The 15377-nt window shown below is 41.3% G+C and overlaps 1 protein-coding gene across 5 annotated transcripts in view; it reads left to right on the top strand.

The window, feature by feature from the left end:
* The first annotated feature begins 3988 nt into the window (after positions 1 to 3988).
* numb (NUMB endocytic adaptor protein) overlaps positions 3989 to 15377 on the top strand; it is a 195699-nt gene continuing 184310 nt past the window's right edge. For all 5 annotated transcript variants that reach the window (XM_061987633.2, XM_061987634.2, XM_061987632.2 and 2 more), the window contains exon 1: positions 3989 to 4181. The gene's annotated coding sequence lies outside the window, so the exon portion shown is untranslated. The remainder of the gene's footprint in view (positions 4182 to 15377) is intronic.

Below are 15377 nucleotides of genomic sequence, written 5' to 3'. Positions count from 1 at the left end.
AATTTTGATGTTTTTAGCAAAATATAGTAAAAATTTACTTTTTATTTTTATTTTTTTAAATTAATAAATATATTTATTTTTAGGTAAGGTAAACATAATAACATAATTCATCTCTAGTCTGGATGATTTAGTTCTTGTCACCCTGTTGTCTTTGATTTTACTCACAGCAGTGGCGGGCCGTGAGTTTCCCACCTAGGCCCTCAGTGATGTCCGACTTCAATGATTACATCTCAAAACACCATCATTTATGTCACCACTAGAGATGTCCGATAATGGCTTATTTGCCGATATCCGATATTGTCCAACTCTTAATTACCGATACCGATATCAACCGATATATACAGTCGTGGAATTAACACATTATTATGCCTAATTTGGACAACCAGGTATGGTGAAGAAAAGGTCCTTTTTTTTTTTAAATTAATAAAATAAAATAAGATAAATAAATTAAAAACATTTTCTTGAATAAAAAAGAAAGTAAAACAATATAAAAACAGTTACATAGAAACTAGTAATGAATGAAAATTAGTAAAATGAAGTGTTAAAGGTTAGTACTATTAGTGGACCAGCAGCACGCACAATCATGTGTGCTTACGGACTGTATCCCTTGCAGACTGTATTGATATATATTGATATATAATGTAGGAACCACAATATTAATAACAGAAAGAAACAACACTTTTGTGTGAATGAGTGGAATGGGCATACTTGCCAACCCTCCCGGATTTTCCGGGAGACTCCCGAAATTCAGCGCCTCTCTCGAAAACCTCCCGGGACAAATTTTCTCCCGAAAATCTCCCGAAATTCAGGCGGACTCAGGTCCTCATGGACCTGAGTCCGCTAACCGACTACATAAAAAGCGTACCTGCTCAATCACGTTATAACTATAGAATGATGGAGGGCGAGTTCTTGGTTTCTTATGTGGGTTTATTGTTAGGCAGTTTCATTAACGTCCTCCCAGCGCGGCAACAACACACAACAACAGCAGTCACGTTTTTGCATACCGTAAAGCAGTTCGTCTGCCGTAAACAGCAATGTTGTGACACTCTTAAACAGGACAATACTGCCATCTAGTGCATTTGATGAAAGCACTTTTGTGCGTGCCACACAGAATGCATCATCAGAGAGGGTGTTCAGCGTGGTTCGAAAAATAATGACAGAGAATAGAACAAGGATGGACAATTCAACCCTAAACTCAACAATGAGTAGATGAGTGTTATGTGTGTGTATATGTGTAAATAAATGAACACTGAAATTCAAGTATTTATTTTATATATATATATATATATATATATATATATATATATATATATATATATATATATATATATATATATAATACAATACATATATATATACACGTGTATATATATATATATATATATATATATATATATAATACAATACATATATATATACACGTATATATATATATATATATATATATATATATATATATATATATATATATATATATTTATATATAGCTACAATTCACTGAACGTCAAGTATTTCTTATATATATATATATATATATATAAGAAATATATATATATATAAGAAATATATATATATATATATATATATATATATATATATATAAGAAATACTTGACGTTCAGTGAATTGTATATATATATTAGAGATGCGCGGTTTGTGGGCACAACCGCGGAGTCCGCGGATTATCCGCGGATCAGGCGGATGAAATTTAAAAAAGCTAGATTTTATCCGCGGGTCGGGTCGGGTCGGGCGGTTGAAATAAAAAAAAATTAGATTTTAAATAGATTCAGGCGGGTGGCAGTTAAACCAATTGGGAAATATATATACATAGTTAAATGTTGTTACCCACATACGAAAAACGAGCAGGCACCTGCAGCATATGCCACAACAGAAGAAAAAAAAAGAAAAGAGATGGACACTTTTACGGAGCGGAGAAGGGACGCCTCGCCGGGGTCCGGGACCGAGGCTCCTTCCACCGAGAGGGCCCCACCGGGAGCCGTAGCTGAGGCGATCCGCGAGAAGGGCCCAACGCACGTCCAGGGTCACCACCGCGCCCACCGCACCGACACCCCGCCTCGTCCGCCTTCGCCGCGGCTGGCGTCACGCGCAGCAGGTAAGCAGCTTACCTGCCCGCCACCCCCTGTGGCCGGGGGCTCGTAACAGGGGTCACTCCGCGCGCTCCGCCCGCGCAGCTTACCTGCCCGCCACCCCTGTTGCCGGGGGCTCGTAACAGGGGTCACTCCGCGCACAGTGCGCTCATGAAAGGGGTGGGGCTCACCCTGGTTGATATAGACAGCAGGACGGTGGCCATCGACGTCGGAACCCGCTAAGGAGTGTGTAACAACCCACCTGCCGAATCAACTAGCCCTGAAAATGGATGGCGCTGGAGCGTCGGGCCCATACCCGGGCGTCGCCGGCAGCGAGACGCGCTTGGAGGTGCGCTCAGCGCGGCTCCCATATGATTGCGCACTGGTGTGCGTCTGGGTCGTGACAGCGTGGCACGCGAATGTCTGTACTGCATTGGATCAGTCTCCTTTCTTTAACAGGCAAAAGCTTTATAACCTCACTAATGCCTTGCATCGTCTATATTAGATATATAACAACGGGCGGGTGCGGGCGGATGGCGGGCGGGTGCGGTTCTGATCAAATGTAACATCGGGTGGATGGCGGATGGTTGACGACTTTCTGATGCGGTTGCGGATGAAATAATTGCCTATCCGCGCATCTCTAATATATATACATATATATATATATACATATATATATATATATATATATATATATATATATATATATATATATATATATATATATATATATATATATATATATATATATGTGTGTATATATATATATATATATATATATATATATATATATATATATATATATCTACATCCTGAAAATATGCAAACAAAACTGTGTTTAAATAATTGATACTTCAAACTTGCATAAATAAATCTTAAGGAATATACGGTAACATAACTTGGCTTCTGAGAGTTTCAAAATGTAATGAATAAAATGCTAAAGTTGTTGATAAACAAGCAATTATTTTAATAATTAAATATGGTCATTTTAAATGAATTATTATGATAATTTAAAATTAATTATTTCAAATATGTTTATTTTAATGTATAATTATATGGCTGGATGTAATAAGGAGTCAGATGTTATTTTGATGTTTTTAGCAAAATATAGTAAAAATGTATTTTTTTAATTTTTTTTAATTAATAAATATATTTATTTTTAGGTAAGATAAACATAATAATACAATTTATCTCTAGTCTGGATGATTTAGTTCTTGTCACCCTGTTGTCCTCCCGTCATAAAAAAAAGTCTGTCCTCACTCAGGTCCGCATGGAGCTGGAGGGGGCGTGGCCTCCAGCTCCGGCTGAAAATCGGGAGATTTTCGGGAGAATATTTGTCCCAGGGGGGTTTTCGGGAGAGGCGCTGAATTTCGGGAGTCTCCCGGAAAATTCGGGAGGGTTGGCAAGTATGCGTGGAGCAGCAGCACGCACAATCCTGTGTGCTTACGGACTGTATCCCTTGCAGACTGTATTGATATATATTGATATATAATGTAGGAACCACAATATTAATAACAGAAAGAAACAACCCTTTTGTGTGAATGAGTGTAAATGGGGGAGGGAGTTTTTTTTGGGGTTGGTGCACTAATTGTAAGTGTATCTTGTGTTTTTTATGTTGATTTAATAAAAAAAAAATTTTTTTTATAATTCTTGTGCAGCCCGGTACTAATCGATCCGCGGCCCGGTGGTTGGGGACCACTGCCTTATACGACTGAATACTTATTATTACACAATATATAATATGTTAATTCAACAGATGAGATGATTTGGGAGTGATTTAGCAGTGTTTGACACACACAAAGCAGAACATGTGACATAATGGGGACGTGTTGCTCACTCACCTGTCCATCACCTCCGGAGCCTCCGCCGTCGACCAATAGGAAGGCGCGGGGGGCGGTCCGTTGCTAGGGAGTTACGTTTGGTTGAGCCGCTCGCTCGCAGCCATTGAAGCTATTGGACTGGCGGACGGCGCAGCGTCACCCCCGCTGCCTTCCAACTCTTTTATTTATTTATTTCTATCCAAGCGGGGACGACTCACGACTCCGCGCGGAATACGTGGCGGCGTGACACCGTCTTTGGCTGCCAGCGGTCACAGGTAGGCACTCCTCGCTAGCTCCGTCATGCTAACGTTAGCTAGCAGTTAGCTTGCATTGAATGTCATCCCGCTGCCTTGAAAACATGACAACATGACACCGTGGGCCGAATAGCGCACACGGCATCTCGTAAATAGACGCCGTGGGACGCTGTAAAAGTATTGTTTACCAACAGTGGCTAACCACGCTCAACTTACCTGGTTAACTTTGCTAGGTGAGTTGCAATTAATTCATCGCGCGCATGCGTGGTACGATGCAAACAAACTACCTGGCAGGTTGAGGTCGACCTCCACTTGCATGCTTTATTACTCACCTGTTCACCTACTGTAACATGTTGTTATAATGCACAGGTGTCAAAGCCAAGGGCCCGGGGGCCACATCCGGCCCGCCGCCTCATTCTATGTGGCCCTATCTTGTAAACGTTATCATCTAATCGTGCCAAATACTGTATTTTTCGGCCGAAAATGCATAGTAAAGAAGGAAAAAAACATGCAAACCCCGTTTCCATATGAGTTGGGAAATTGTGTTAGATGTATATATAAACGGAATACAATGATTTGCAAATCCTTTTCAACCCATATTCAATTGAATGCACTACAAAGACAACATATTTGATGTTCAAACTCATAAACTTTATTATTTTTTTTGCAAATAATAATTAACTTAGAATTTCATGGCTGCAACACGTGCCAAAGTAGTTGGGAAAGGGCATGTTCACCACTGTGTTACATGGCCTTTCCTTTTAACAACACTCAGTAAACGTTTGGGAACTGAGGAGACACATTTTTGAAGCTTCTCAGGTGGAATTCTTTCCCATTCTTGCTTGATGTACAGCAGGGGTCCTCAAGTACAAATCTTGAAGGTCCACAAATGTTTTTTTGAAACAGGCTGGGTCCGTTTATTATCGGTCAAGCTTATATAGTAGCAGGAGGTAGGTAGTTTAACATTTTCTTAAAATTAACAAAAATAAAATAAATATCCAATAAAATACATGAAATATTTTCTTTGAAACAAAAATAAATAAGAACTTTGAAAAAATGTGTCCTCTGCATTTGACCCATCCCTTGATCACCCCCTGGGAGGTGAGGGGAGCAGTGGGCAGCAGCGGCGCCGCGCCCGGGAATAATTTTTGGTGATTTAACCCCCAATTCCAAGCCTTGATGCTGAGTGCCAAGCAGGGAAGAATGCTGGTATGAGCTTTTAAACATAACCCGTTAACTGCTGCCAATCAAATGGTGAATAAGATACTCTTTAGGGTTCATATGTTTGTAAATCTGACTGTGATGAAGTCAGTGCCTCACCAGCCATCAACCTCACCACACGTTACTGCTCTGTTGCTATTTGTTGTTGTGTGATAGATTTAACAAAAATCTTGCTTGGTGTTTCATATGACTTTTTCAGCCTTGTGATTTCTTTTTTTCTTAGCTCTGAATCATGAGGAAATGTCTCTTCAAATTCGCGGTGCTCTTTCAGATAGTGACGTTTCAGATTTTCACTTTTCACCAGAGCAACAGTACTGTTGCATATTAGACACATTGGTCTGGTACTTGCAGTAGGTAGGATGAAAACATATTGCTCTGTCCATTCTTCCTTGAAACGTCGGTTTTCCCTGTCCACCTTTCTTTTACCAGCCTGAGCCAACTTGGAGCATGCCATTGTGATTTGATTCACATTCAGTGACTGACGAGTGAACAGTTAGCGAAGTAGCGATACGAGACAACTGTGTGCCTGCAGCAAAAGGTTCCATGCACTGTGCACTGCACATGTGTATGACCCAGGTGGTAACAGCCTATCAGCGCGTCGTTGTGATAGAGAGGACAACCCATACCCCGGAATTAGCCAATCAGAGTGGCGTTCTCTCGCTCTCACTCCGTCTCTCTCTCTTTCTCTCTCAGAGAGAGAGAGAGAGAGAGAGAGAGAGAGAGAGAGAGAGAGAGAGAGAGAGAGAGAGAGAGAGAGAGACGAGAAGTGTAAACGAAACGTGGAGATATTTGACTAAAAACAACAAAGAACGTTGACTTGCGCTAGCGATAACTCACAGATAAATACAATTATTATATATTTTTTATAATAATTATATTTATAATAATAATTTTTTTTTTTTTTTTTTTTTTTTTTTTTTACTATAATTTGTGCTGGGTCGGGACGGACACGTCGCTGGGTCCGGACATGGACCGCGGTCCGCCTGTTGAGGATCACTGATGTACAGCTTAAGTTGTTCAACAGTCCGGGGGTCTCCGTTGTGGTATTTTAGGCTTCATAATGCGCCACACAAATTTTAATGGGAGACAGGTCTGGACTACAGGCAGGCCAGTCTAGTACCCGCACTCTTTTACTATGAAGCCACGTTGATGTAACACGTGGCTTGGCATTGTCTTGCTGAAATAAGCAGGGGCGTCCATGGTAACGTTGCTTGGATGACAACATATGTTTCTCCAAAAGCTGTATGTACCTTTCAGCATTAATGGCGCCTTCACAGATGTATAAGTTATCCATGTCTTGGGCACTAATACACCCCCATACCATCACACATGCCGCCTTTTCAACTTTGCGCCTATAACAATCCGGATGGTTCTTTTCCTCTTTGGTCCAGAGGACACGACGTCCACAGTTTCCAAAAACAATTTGAAATGTGGACTCGTCAGACCACAGAACACTTTTCCACTTTGTATCAGTCCATCTTAGATGAGCTCAGGCCCAGCGAAGCCGACGGCGTTTCTGGGTGTTGTTGATAAACGGTTTTCGCCTTGCATAGGAGAGTTTTAACTTGCACTTACAGATGTAGCGACCAACTGTAGTTACTAACAGTGGGTTTCTGAAGTAATCCTGAGCCCATGTGGTGATATCCTTTACACACTGATGTCGCTTGTTGATGCAGTACAGCCTGAGGGATCGAAGGTCACGGGCTTAGCTGCTTACGTGCAGTGATTTCTCCAGATTCTCTGAACCCTTTGATGATATTACGAACCGTAGATGGTGAAATCCCTAAATTCCTTGCAATAGCTGGTTGAGAAAGGTTTTTCTTAAACTGTTCAACAATTTGCTTACGCATTTGTTGACAAAGTGGTGACCCTCGCCCCATCCTTGTTTGTGAATGACTGAGCATTTCATGGAATCTACTTTTATACCCAATCATGGCACCCACCTGTTCCCATTTTGCCTGTTCACCTGTGGGATGTGTGGGGTGTTTTATCAGTATTTATTGCCACCTTTCCCAACTTCTTTGTCACGTGTTGCTGGCATCAAATTCTAAAGTTAATGATTATTTGCCAAAAAAATAAAGTTTATGAGTTTGAACATCAAATATGTTGTCTTTGTAGCATATTCAACTGAATATGGGTTGAAAATGATTTGCAAATCATTGTATTCCGTTTATATTTACATCCAACACAATTTCCCAACTCATTTGGAAACGGGGTTTGTATATAAGTCGCACTGGAGTATAAGTCGCATTTTTAGGGGAAATGTATTTGATAAAAGCCAACAGCAAGAATAGACATTTGAAAGGCAATTTAAAATAAATAAACAGGCTGAATAAGTGTACGTTATATGAGGCATAAATAACCAACTGGTATGTTAACGTAACATATTATGGTAAGAGTCATTCAAATAACTATAACTATATAGAACATGCTATACGTTTACCAAACAATCTGTCACTCCTAATCACTAAATCCCATGAAATCCTATACGTCTAGTCCAGGGGTCGGCAACCTTTACCAGTCAAAGAGGCATTTTGACCAGTTTTGCAAATTATAGAAAACAATGGGAGCCGCATAATTTGGGGCGGGGGGGGGGGGGGGGGGGGGTTTGGTGGTAGCAGGGGTGTATAATCAGGGCTGCATGGGATTCTGGGTATTTGTCCTGTTGTGTTTATGTTGTGTTAAGGTGCAGATGTTCTCCCGAAATGTGTTTGTCATTCTTGTTTGGTTTTGGTTCAAAGTGTGGCGCATTATTAGTAAGAGTGTTAAAGTTGTTTTATATGGTCACCGTCAGTGTAACCTGTGTGGCTGTTGACCAAGTATGCCTTGCTGTCACGTACGTGTGCAAGCAGAAGATGTATGTTGTATAACAAGTGTTGGGCTGGCACGCTGTTAATACAGATTGTAGAGAGCGCCAAATGTTGTACCATCATGGCACGCCCTTATTATAGCTGTAAGGGTGAAAATCGGTTACCGTATTTTCCGCACCATAAGCCGCCCTGGGTTATAAGCCGCGCCTTCAATGAACGGCATATTTCAAAACTTTGTCCACCTATAAGCCGCCCCGTGTTATAAGCCGCATCTAACTGCGCTAAAGGAATGTCAAAAAAACAGTCAGATAGGTCAGTCAAACTTTAATAATATATTAAAACCAGCGTGATGTGGGCGCGCATGGAGTCGTATATCAACATGGACGGAGCTGCGTGAAAAAAGCCACCCGGCCTCTTCGCGTAAACTTACCTTAACCACTCGCTCATCTTTTCTTCATCCATCCATCCCTTCGAGTTAGCTTTTATGATGACGCCGGCTGGAAAGGTCTCTTTTGGCAAGGTCTTCCTTTTGAATATCACCATGGGTGGAAGTTTCTGGCCATTAGCATGGCAAGCTAGAACCACAGTGAAGGATGACTTCTCATTCCCTGTGGTGCGAATATTCACCGTACGTGCTCCCGTTGTATCCACAGTGCGGTTCACAGGAATATCAAAAGTCAGTGGAACCTCGTCCATGTTGATAATGTTCTCTGGCCGGATCTTTTTTTCAGCTATCTTGTTTTTACAATATGCACGGAAAGTAGCCAGCTTTTCTTGAAAGTCTTTAGGCAGTTGCTGTGAAATAGCAGTCCGTGTGCGGATGGAGAGATTGCGTCTTTTCATGAACCGGAAACCTGTCGCTTAGTAGGAGCCATTTTGTGGTCTTTACAGATGTAAACACACAAAGGAAATGAAACGTAATATCCGTGCGCTTTTTCCTTCTTCTACGCGGGCGGGTGGTTGCTTACAGTAGAAGAAGAAGCGCTTCCTGTTCTATGGGGGCGGGTGCTTACCTTGGCGGTTGCTTGCGTAGAAGAAGAAGCACTTCCTCTTCTACGGGGAAAAAAGATGGCGGCTGTTTACCGTAGTTGCGAGACCGAAACTTTATGAAAATGAATCTTAATATTAATCCATATATAAAGCGCACCGGGTTATAAGCCGCACTGTCAGCTTTTGAGTAAATTTGTGGTTTTTAGGTGCGGCTAATAGTGCGGAAAATACGGTAATATTAATCCCGGGAATTTTCTGAGAGAGGCACTGAAATCCGGAAGTCTCACGGGAAAATTGGGGGGTTCAGCAAGTAAGCTGCTGAGCCGCATCAGAGTGATCAAAGAGCCGCATGCGGCTCCGGAGCCGCGGGTTGCCGACCCCTGGTCTAGTCTCTTACGTGAATGAGCTAAATAATATTATTTGATATTTTACGGTAATGTGTTAATCATTTCACACATAAGTCGCTCCTGAGTATAAGTCGCACCCCCGGCCAAACTATGAAAAAAACTGCGACTTACACAGAGCATCAGAGGGTCAAATGTGCGAGAAAATGAGAGCAGACAGTGTTGACAAACAATGTTGCAACCTTGTGTGGGAACCGCAGGTGCAGAAACCCAAAAGAAGAATCCCTGTGGGATGCAGAAACTGGCAGAGAAATTTTCCGTGCAACGTTCATATTGTTGTTACTCAGCCAGCATTTGTGGGTCTGGTGGACCCGTTGCATTTTGTGGCTTTGAATGCCTCACAATCAAACACTTTTGTGTTAGAATACTGAACAGATGTTTATTGGGATAAGGTAAACATCTGTTCAGCATTGCAGTTGTGAGGCATTAAAAGCCACAAAATGCTAACAACAATATGAACGTTACACAAGGGTTAAACAATGTTGGATCAACACCTTTGGCAAACTTGTCGAGCACAGATCCATGGAGTTGAATCTAGGGCATATAAATCAATATATCGATTAATCGTTACAGCCCTAATATTTAAATAGCGCTTGTCTCTAGTGATTCAAAGTTATTATGTACATTTATGCTACTTTGACACCAGTCTGGGTGGTGAAGTGTCTTCCACAAGGACACAACGGCAGTGACAAGGATGGTGGATGCTGGATTCGAGCCAGGAACCCTCTAGTTTCTGTCTCACTTCACTTTTGCTGCACTGCCGTGGGAAGATGTTAAGTTAGTGAACCAAAGTTGCCTTTAGTCATTGTAGCAGCACATATTCTTTTGAAATGCATGTAACTAGTTCTCTTTTTTTGTCCAGTAATAATAATTCATGGGAGTTTCAGTTCGTTGTAAAACAAGGAGTAGTCTCAACAAAACTGTAGGGGTGTAACAATTCGTTTTACCAACTACTCGATATTTGTGGTTGCCGATACAATTCAGGGACGGTATTATTTATATACGAAACGGGACCGTGAGTTGAATCATTTTAGTAACTTTTTAGCAAAACAAATCACTGTGACTGTGAAGTAAATATTGGTTACTGGACACTGCAGGTGAAGTTTCCTATATTATAAGTAAATAATAAATAATGTTCAATGCATTCACATCTTATTTGAATAAAGTGCAACCAAGACTTTAGAATTAACAGGAGGAAACATTTTCTGCTCTCATTTTATCATTCAAGCAAGCACATCCGTTGCGTCGGTCGCGTCCTTTGTGGCTTAAAGTTGTGTTGCGGCTTTATATTACCGTATTTTCCGCACTATAAGGCGCACCGGATTATAAGGCGCACCTTCAATGAATGGCATATTTCAAAACTTTGTTCATATATAAGGCGCACCGGATTATAAGGCGCACCTTCAATGAATGGCATATTTCAAAACTTTGTTCATGTATAAGGCGCACCGGATTATAAGGCGCACCTTCAATGAATGGCCTATTTTAATACTTTGTTCATATATAAGGCGCACCGCATTATAAGGCGAATAGAATAGAAGCTACAGTAGAGGCTGGGGTTACGTTATGCATCCCGTAGTTGCGAGACCTGTTGTGGCTCAATATTGGTCCATATATAAAGCGCACCGGATTATAAGGCGCACCTTCAATGAATGGCATATTTCAAAACTTTGTTCATATATAAGGCGCACCGGATTATAAGGCGCACCTTCAATGAATGGCATATTTCAAAACTTTGTTCATATATAAGGCGCACCGGATTATAAGGCGCACCTTCAACGAATGGCATATTTCAAAACTTTGTTCATATATAAGGCGCACCGGATTATAAGGCGCACCTTCAATGAATGGCCTATTTTAATACTTTGTTCATATATAAGGCGCACCGCATTATAAGGCGCATAGAATAGAAGCTACAGTAGAGGCTGGGGTTACGTTATGCATCGCGTAGTTGCGAGACCTGTTGTGGCTCAATATTGGTCCATATATAAGGCGTACCGGATTATAAGGCGCACCTTCAATGAATGGCATATTTCAAAACTTTGTTCATATATAAGGCGCACCGGATTATAAGGCGCACCTTCAATGAATTGCATATTTCAAAACTTTGTTCATATATAAGGCGCACCGGATTATAAGGCGCACTGTCAGCTTTTGACAAAATTGGAGGTTTTTAGGTGCGCCTCATAGTGCGGAAAATACGGTACTGTGTTGTGTCGTTTGTGGCTTTTGCAATCGTGTTGTGGTTTGCATTTGTCGTGGCCTTTTCTCGCCAGTTTGGTTTTGACGACGCCACAGACGGTTACAGAATCATAATAAAAAGTGCTAAACTTCATAAAAACAGTTGCCGCTCTTACAACGACATATTCAATGCCATGAGGGATAGTTCTGGATACTTCCCTCTCACTTGAACGCCAAATGAGGAAACACCCTTTCTTTGAATGATATCACTACTATATTTTAGGTATTGATTGAAGTTTTAAACTCAAGTTGTGATTCATGGGCCCACCAGTTGAGGTTGATTTTGTTTCCTTCCCAAGATGGCGCCTCTTGTGTAGCCTCTTTTTGTGTTCTTGATGTTTCTCTCGTTTTCATGGGGCTTTTTTCCTCTTGGTTCCGGGCCCCTTATAGACTGTGCAACAAGGTGGGGCACTTTTGTGACTTCTCAACTTTTTGGTTGGCAAAAGTGTATTTATTAAAGGGGAACATTATCACAATTTCAGAATTGTTAAAACCATTAAAAATCAGTTCCCAGTGGCTTATTATATTTTTATCGAAGTTTTTTTCAAAATTTTACCCATCACGCACTATCCCTAAAAAAGCTTCAAAGTGCCTGATTTTAACCACCCGTCCATTTTCCTGTGACGTCACATAGTGAAGCCAACACAAACAAACATGGCGGATAGAACAGCAAGCTATAGCGACATTAGCTCGCATTCAGACTCGGATTTCAGCGGCTTAAGCGATTCAACAGATTACGCATGTATTGAAACGGATGGTTGTAGTGTGGAGGCAGGTAGCGAAAACGAAATTGAAGAAGAAACTGAAGCTATTGAGCCATATCGGTTTGAACCGTATGCAAGCGAAACCCACGAAAACGACACGACAGCCAGCGACACGGGAGAAAGCGAGGACCAATTCGGCGATCGCCTTCTAACCAACGATTGGTATGTGTTTGTTTGGCATTAAAGGAAACTAACAACTATGAACTAGGTTTACAGCATATGAAATACATTTGGCAACAACATGCACTTTGAGAGTGCAGACAGCCCATTTTTCATCAATTAATATATTCTGTAGACATACCCTCATGTCTGGGTCGATATTCTTCTCTTGATCATCTTCGGTGGCATAAGGGACGGTGTGAGCCAAGACATCCAGGGGGTTTAGCTCGCTCGTCTGCGGGAACAAACTGCCGCCATTGCTTGCCGTGCTAGCGAGGTCCTTTGTCCCTGAATTGCTCACACACTCCGGCAGATTCAATGGGGGTCTGGCGGCAGATTTCTTTGACTTTATGGTTGGAAATGCATCTGCTTTGAGTGTCGCAGGATATCCACACATTCTTGCCATCTCTGTCGTAGCATAGCTTTCGTCGGTAAAGTGTGCGGAACAAACGTCCAATTTCTTGCCACTTTGGCATCTTTGGGCCACTGGTGCAACTTGAATCCGTCCCTGTTGGTGTTGTTACACCCTCCGACAACACACCGACGAGGCATGATGTCTCCAAGGTACGGAAAACAGTCGAAAAAAACGGAAAATAACAGAGCTGATTTGACTCGGTGTTTGAGAAAATGGCGGATTGCTTCCCGATGTGACGTCACAATGAAAGGCGTATAATTCGCCAAAATTCACCCATTTAGAGTTCGGAAATCGGTTAAAAAAATATATGGTCTTTTTTCTGCAACATCAAGGTATATATTGACGCTTACATAGGTCTGGTGATAATGTTCCTCTTTAAGTTAGGACTTTGGGAAGGCCATTCTAAAACCTTCATTCTAGCCTGATTTAGTCATTCCTTTACCACTTTTGACGTGTGTTTGGGGTCATTGTCCTGTTGGAACATATTGCTGGGTATTGTGGCCAAACAGCTCCATTTTTGTTTCATCTGACATCACATGGACAAAGATGAGACCTTCTGGAGGAAAGTTCTGTGGTCAGATGAAACAAAAATTTTGCATGGTGGTGGTAGTATTATGCTCTGGGCCTGTTTTGCTGCCAATGGAACTGGTGCTTTACAGACAGTAAATGGGACAATGAAAAATGAGGATTACCTCCAAATTCTTCAGGACAAGCTAAAATCATCAGCCCGGAGGTTGGGTCTTGGGCGCAGTTGGGTGTTCCAACAGGACAATGACGTCAAAAGTGGTAAAGGAATGGCTAAATCAGGCTAGAATGAAGTTTTTAGAATGGCCTTCCCAAAGTCCTGACTTAAACATGTGGACAATGCTGAAGAAACAAGTCCATGTCAGAAAAGCAACACATTTAGCTGAACGTTGTGACGTCATCGCTCCGAGAGCGAATATTAGAAAGGCGTTTAATTCGCCAAAATTCACCCAATTAGAGTTCGGAAATCGGTTAAAAAAATATATGGTCTTTTTTTCTGCAACATCAAGGTATATATTGACGCTTACATAGGTCTGGTGATAATGTTCCCCTTAAAACAGTTATTAAGCATTCATGTCATTTCCAAAACAGAAAGTGCAAGATTGTCAGAGACATTTAAAAACAAGCTATTTTTTTGTGCATGATGTCACTAAGATGACATATGAAAACAACACTCAATTAAAGTGCACTTTTTGTACAGAACGCCACTACAATAGTTTAAAACAAATAAAGTGCACTTTTGTGCATGATGTCACACAAGATATGTCAATAAGTGTCAAATAAAAATGAGCTGCATAATAGGAAATCAAATAGTGTATGTCCTTAGTTGGCATACCTGCCAACTACTCCGGTTTTCCCGTAATTAGTACGGTTTTCATCAACCTATTCCGGGTTACGGTTGCAGTGATAAAAAATACGGTTTTTCATTAATTAAAAAAAAAATAAAAAAAATAAAGTTTTATTCACGAAATCGCGTAACAACAATGACAATCGACACTGCTTCCCGTAACTTCCTATCGAGCCATTCCGAATGCCATGCGCGAGGCTATTTATAGCACCGCTGCCAAGCACGAGGCCATTGTTTCCAAACGAGCGAACGATCATGGAATCAGCCGGAGAAAAATCGCAAACGAGTCTTAAACCGAAAAGAAAACTGCAGTCATTCCGTGAAGAATATTCAAAAGCCTATCCGGGAATAATTATCCGTTCCAAAAAGGGTGAAAACTACGCGAATTGCACCTTGTGCAGACAAGATTTTTCAATCGGACACGGAGGAATTAGCGATGTAAAAGACCACGTTGGGACAAAAAAACACAAGTCTAATGCCGTTGCTAGCGATACAAGTGGAAAACTTTCAACGTTTTTCGTCGCCCAAACAGATTCTTTGGATGTGATAAATGCCGAAGTTTTATTTACGGAGGCAATAATTGAGCATGGACTTCCAATCGCACTGGCTGATCACATGGGACAGTTATTTCGGAAAATGTTTCCCGACTCGAAAATCGCCAAAAAATATGGATGTGGTCGAACCAAAACATCAAACATTATTCATTGTCTTGGAACAGAATCCTCAAAAAGTATCGCCGATGTCATGAAGACGGAACCATTTAGCATGTCGACTGACGGCAGCACCGATTATGACGATGTAAAACTGTACCCCATTTGTGTTCCATATTTCGATGACGACA

This window comes from Nerophis lumbriciformis, linkage group LG26 (genome assembly GCF_033978685.3).
Source record: "Nerophis lumbriciformis linkage group LG26, RoL_Nlum_v2.1, whole genome shotgun sequence".
NCBI lineage: Eukaryota > Metazoa > Chordata > Actinopteri > Syngnathiformes > Syngnathidae > Nerophis > Nerophis lumbriciformis.
Note: the sequence above shows the minus strand (reverse complement) of the source record. Positions and strands in the feature narration are given on the sequence as shown.